Source organism: Priapulus caudatus, unplaced genomic scaffold (assembly GCF_000485595.1).
Source record: "Priapulus caudatus unplaced genomic scaffold, Priapulus_caudatus-5.0.1 Scaffold191, whole genome shotgun sequence".
In the NCBI taxonomy this organism is placed as follows: Eukaryota; Metazoa; Priapulida; class Priapulimorpha; order Priapulimorphida; family Priapulidae; genus Priapulus; species Priapulus caudatus.
In genome coordinates, this window is record NW_014577252.1 from 240,185 (window position 1) to 246,401 (window position 6,217).

Below are 6,217 nucleotides of genomic sequence, written 5' to 3' on the forward strand. Positions count from 1 at the left end.
ACACCACACACACACACACACACACACACACACTACTACACACACACACACACACACACACACACACACACACACACACACACACACACACACACTGTGATTTGGCGTTGAACGTAACAATTAACGTCTCTCAGAATTCCGTAATTAGCTTAACATGTAACAGGTTCAACAGATAAATAGGACGTTTTCCGAAAAACGTAGATAGGCCTGAACTTAGTTAGGCCTATATGTTGAAACTACATCGCACAAATAAGACTGGTTTGTTACAGGAACTTGATATTTTGTATGCATGTTTAGTTTGGAATACTGCGTTGTTTTACATGTAGGCCATTCTAATATTTGCGTAAAAGGTGATGGATTGACGCGAGAATGAAAGCATCACAAAAACTGTTGCATATAGAGTATTCAATTTTCCGGTCCTGACACATTTGGATGTATTCAACGCACGTCGCGCTATCTCCTCGTGGTGCCGCGGCTACAATAGCCACAGTTACAGTAACTGCTGGTTAGCTGAAGCGCGCCAGCTGATAAATGATCAAAGCACCGACACCCGCCTATCCTGCTTACTAGGCTGGGTTAAAGTCAACAGATTATCATTGTTGCGAAGTAAAAGTTAACTACCACGCACCCGTGGGGTTTGCTTTGATGTTTCTTCGTGCAACGGATTTTGCGCCACCAAGAATCCATCGGACCAGTATCCTCTGCGGAGCTTGTCTTTTGCCACCGATGAACGAACGGATGATCGGCCCGACACGTGTATTAGCAAGCGTAAGGCGACCGGGACGCGCTGAAGCACGAATGTATGCTGCCTCAATGTATGATATTTATTTAATACCGCATGCAAATAATATAACAAGGTCGCAGATAGTTCAAACTGGTTTAACAATTAACTACGATTAACCATTATACTGGCATGCTAGCATAATTCATGTTGCAGCTGGCAGTAGATTAGAATCGTTTCCTTGCATAATTGTCTTAATAACAATACATGTCACGCGTATGCAAATATAAGTTATGCAGACGGTATATTACCAAGTATATACGGGCGGCCACCTGTAGGGTTTCGCCTGTGCATTAATAATATTAATATGCCGGTACCAGATGATACACTTAAATAAAAATAGGATAAATATGAAGTTAAATAGAAAACGTTGGCATAATATATGCATCTGCATGGCTTACGCACATAAATAAACCACAGGCGCGAAGATACATAACTTGGTTTATGGCAAATTAGTATAACTATAGTAACAGAAGCGAAGTACACAAAGTGTTACTTATTATCAGTTATTATCCTACCCTCGATAATAGTTGTATAACAGTATTGCTAGTCGATTATATACAGTCATAGTAGAAAAATCATTCACATGACTTCGAAAATTCGTTTTAAATGAACATTCGTTTTAAATGAACACATTCGTTTTAAATGAACGAGCTTCGAGGTGTGCAGCAAGTCGTGCTGTGAGGTGCGGTGAGGTGAGGTGACGTGCGGTGAGGTGCGGTGACGTGCGGTGCGGTGCGATGCGGTGCGGTGCGGTGTGGTGAGGTGAAGTGAGGTGAGGTGAGGTGAGGTGAGGTGAGGTGAGGTGAGGTGAGGTGAGGTGAGGTGAGGTGAGGTGCGGTGAGATGAGGTGAGGTGCGGTGAGGTGAGGTAAGGTGAAGTGAGGTGACGTGCGGTGCGGTGAGGTGAGGTGAGGTACGGTGAGGTGAGGTGAGGTGAGGTGTGGTGAGGTGTGGTGAGGTGAGGTGAGGTGAGGTGAGGTGAGGTGCGGTGAGGTGCGGTGAGGTGAGGTGCGGTGAGGTGCGGTAAGGTGAGATGAGATGAGACGAGGTAAAGTATGGTAATTGCAATGCCCTCAATGATTCTAGCATAAAATTAACATACTAAAAATCGTACAACAAAGACCATACACACACTGCGTTTGGCCTCCGCTAGAATAACAACGCGGCTGCTCGTCACAAGCATAGGAGTCCGGTTTGCGCTATACAAACTGCGAAAACACATATACGTGAGTCACATATGCCACTGATCTGCTTGTACTTGATGGCAGTTCATAACGCGGTAACAGCATCAATCAGCGCTGGCCTTGATGAGCAAACCCGCATGATCACTGACTGTTTGTCTGACCCGACTGTCAATAACGACTACTTCCTGCGATCCTTATTTATTTCCTTATTTGTATAGAGTGATTTGCCGACACCTGCCCTGTTTTTCCTCACCTGGATATTAACAGCGCACACAACGTGCCCGGTCTCAGCTTGTGGCTTAGCTAGCCTGCGGTGACCGTACATGTTCGAGTGGTGTGTATTTGTGCGTGTATCGGTGTGTTCAAGCCCGATGTGTTCAGACTTTCATGCAGCTGCGATTATTGGCTTCTGTACGTGAAAGCAGGTATTTGTTATTCAGGGCTGATGCAGGGTTATCGCATGCACTCCTCTAATGTGTTGTGCACTTGCGGCAGCTCGGATTTTATCGCTTAGCTCATTTGAGAAGGCGTAGCTCCTATATGATCTAGTGTAATTACCAAAATCGAAGCGCTGTGCGCGAAATTTTGTGCGCGTATGGCATAGTATGTCACATTTGCGCAGTTGGTGCAATAAGATAATGATGTGAAAACTGTTCTTTCTCAAGCTTTTATACAGCAACACGTACGCCATGCTTAGAAAAATGTCAATTCATCCAAATGTAAAATATGCGTGCGAATACACACGCGCACATACAACACTCACCCGCGCGTACAGACACACACGTACGAACACGCTCATACGGCACGCACACAATCACTCACACGCTGACTTAAAGGGGCATGTAACTACGTGATATTGTGCTTCACAGCTAAACGCACTCGAACGAAAAAGCATAAGAGAGAGAGAGAGAGAGAGAGACAGAGCAAGCGAGAGAGGGACTGCTTGTGGGTGTGGATGCGTGCGAGTGTACGTGCGTGCATGTGCGCGTGGGTGTATACTGTATATGTGTGTGCGCGTCTGTGTGCGTGCGTGTGTATGAGTATGTGTGAGAGGAAGATAGAATGTGAATGAGGAAGAGAGGAGTAGGGAGATGCAAGAGAGAAAGAGAGAGATAGAGAGATAGAAAAAGAGAGAGAGAGAGAGAGAGAGAGAGAGAGAGAAAGCGAGATGTGCAAACATAATGACTTGTTGTGTGAAGATAGTGTTCTTGAAAGTTGCGAGTGACAAGGTAGATTAACAGTCGTATATACGTAGTTGTTTGAGATGAACACATTATATATTGCTATGTACAAGGTTTTAGCACAGTAAATCGAAACAGATTCGACAGACCATACATATAATAATATCACGAGCTAATTTTTAATATTAATTAAATTAATTAAAATAATGAAATTTATTAATTATTAATAGTATTATTAGCTCTTAATAACATGCAACACAGCCTGCATGATCTGTCGGTGTAAAAGAGCAAGGCACCTTGCCACCTGACAGCCACACTAACTGGTGAGTGTACGTGGCTGGTATATATCTTACATCCTGTTTTCACTGGATGCCACTGGCTATTTTCGCATTTGCTGTTGATTGAACATTGAGAATGGTGGGAGTAGAATAGAGATAATTACTATCATTGAGGCAGAAATATTTCTACGGGGTGTTAACGTCATCGCGGCTCCTTTTGCCGATTACCCCCGATGTTTAATTGACGTGACCTTAGATTTCGAGAGTGCGCATAGGGCAGAATAACTTATCACGTACAGTTCCGCCTGCGATCAAGTTAGGGAGAGAGACACTCACCTAATACCTGTATGAGAACAGCACGGAACACATGCGTTAATATCTGCGTGTTCGTAGGTGACATAGCATCGTAGGTGTCTTCGATCAATGAACCTTCAATCTTGAAGCTTATTGGAGAGGTGGAAAGTAGCCAGGTCAACCATTTTTAATTTATACGAGTTTAATGTACGTATTTGTACGTATTAAGTAGTAGGTAGGTATTTGTTTCTAGAATAGATGATCGTTACTTGCCTTACACGCATCCACTGTTGACATGAAAGGTATCGTTTATTAACATCAAATTTATGCATGTGCTCTCATGGGATGCTTATGGAAATAATCACTAACTTGAAAGCCTTATTCAATTTACGTAGCAATTTGACAGGCGAAGCAAGATGATTACGCGCGTTGTGATTCCTTGAATTTTCCTGGAAGGAGAATATGACATGGACAAATATACGTCAACGGTTAAGCTATCTATTTCTTTTCATGCATTAAAAAATTCTGGGTCTTAGAGGGTCATTGTTGCGTAAGGCAGCTTTCAGTATAGTGATAAAGTTACATGTTTTGCAAAGGTATAAGGATGTGTCCTTACTGCGCAGAACCAGACTTAAGTTGGGACTTCGCGAGTGACCGAAACGACCTCACCACTAGTCATGGTCAGGCTAGTTGACAGAGAATTAATGGACTTGTCGGTAAGCCACCATTTTTCAATGGTGACGTGTGTTGACTGTATGACCTTTCATTTCGACAGCAACAACACCGAGATTACTATACTGATTCTATCTTGACCGTCACTACGGATTCATTCTCTGACAACGTGTGCTCCTCGTCAGTGTGATTGCACATCTGCTGACGGTGACATGAATGACTAAAGTACTCATTGCTAAGAGTGTGAGGTCTCATCTCTGCGATTCGTCTTTAGCATGTCATGCGACCAACGACGTCGTCACTGGCCTGGACATCGTGCGCGCGGGTGGTTAATTGCGATTGCGTGTCTACTAGCCGCCGGTAGATTGATGAACTAGTGACAACTTGCGGTTAGAGTATCCAGTTTACTGGACATTTGCCCGACGGTGCGTGCCCATCCGTACAACAATGGAAACATCGTTAACTCATTATTGTTTCAATTAGCGAGCATTAGCGTCGCAGAGTGTGATTTGAATGTGCAGCTCTGGAGCCAGAACTGCACCGTGAGTGTCAGAGACAGGAAGACTGACGCACTTAGAATCGCAGCAAAGAGGCAAAGTTCATTTCGCTGCAAATTCGCAGCATTCTGCTTTGGGCCGAGCGGAGATTTTTGTTAAGGCAGCCAACTGTGAGCGGCAAACTTTGCCCCTTTAGTAATTGTGAGGTGTTGTTGACAGAACCTTGGTTCTGTTGAAAAATTTCGCGCGTTAGACTTTGACCTATTCAGAAAATTTCCAAATTGAATACGATTTCCAGTTTTCTGGAACGTGCAGACGGATTTTCCAGCTGACGGTGTAACTAAACACGCACTGAGTCATTTTAGCCGAGCAGATACTATTGACGCCATACACTGTGTGAAATAACACTGATTCTAAAAACGACAGATTGTAAAAAAAATGTCTCTCACCAGACTAGTAGATAATTGATGAACTAATGGATCTAGCCAGCCATGAATGACGATGTGAACAGATGTTGAAAAAAATAAGTTAGTTAAAAATATAAATGTTTTATGTTATTTGATTTCCCCGTAGGATTACGTGCTCGCGTGCGACTACGAACTACCATCCATGGCTCTCACTACAACTGCTGAATCACCGGCAACCTCATCCTCTAGCAAGCCCGGACAGCTAGCAGTCGCTTAAAGGTAATCGCGGCTTATTGTGTACATTTCTGCTTACTGCTGGGCATTGAGTTATTGTCAGTTTTCTTTTGTGGTGCTTCGCGTAACTCTACCACTTAGTTGTGCCATTAACTGTCACTAATTCCGATAATTAACTGTTCTCGCAAACAGCAGATTGGTACCCATTGTAATGATGTTAACACTCGAGGAGTATTAGCTACCCGATGTGCGGTCCCGATATCACTCTAGCTGCCATTATTCCGGGAATATCTAGGCGTGACGGTAGATTACTTACGTGAAGTGTGAGGCATTTCGCAGTTACATTCCAATGCAGATTTATGTTCAGTAGCGATTGTGTAACCCTTACTATTGTGTCGATGTTTGGTGCGCATGCAATATGCTTATATGAATAATGAATAATATATGAAATGTATGTGTGTGTGTGTGTGCGTGCGTGCGTGCGTGCGTGCGTGCGTGCGTGCGTGCGTGCGTGTGTGTGTGTGTGTGTGTGAGTGTGTGTGTGTGTGTGTGTGTGTGTGTGTGTGTGTGTGTGTGTGTGTGTGTGTGTGTAGTAACTAAACTATTATTAGTTTACGTTACTAGTTGGTTTGGTTTCGGTCGGTCGGTACGGTAAGTAAACGTAAAGTTAAACGTTAACGTTCGTTC

General features: G+C 43.7%; 1 protein-coding gene across 1 annotated transcript in view; it reads left to right on the forward strand.

Moving 5' to 3' along the window:
• The window catches only part of LOC106807029, a 51,366-nt gene that overhangs the window by 29,017 nt on the left and 16,132 nt on the right, over positions 1–6,217 (forward strand). Inside the window, exon 2 of the mRNA XM_014809232.1 lies at positions 5,463–5,575. The gene's annotated coding sequence lies outside the window, so the exon portion shown is untranslated. The remainder of the gene's footprint in view (positions 1–5,462; positions 5,576–6,217) is intronic.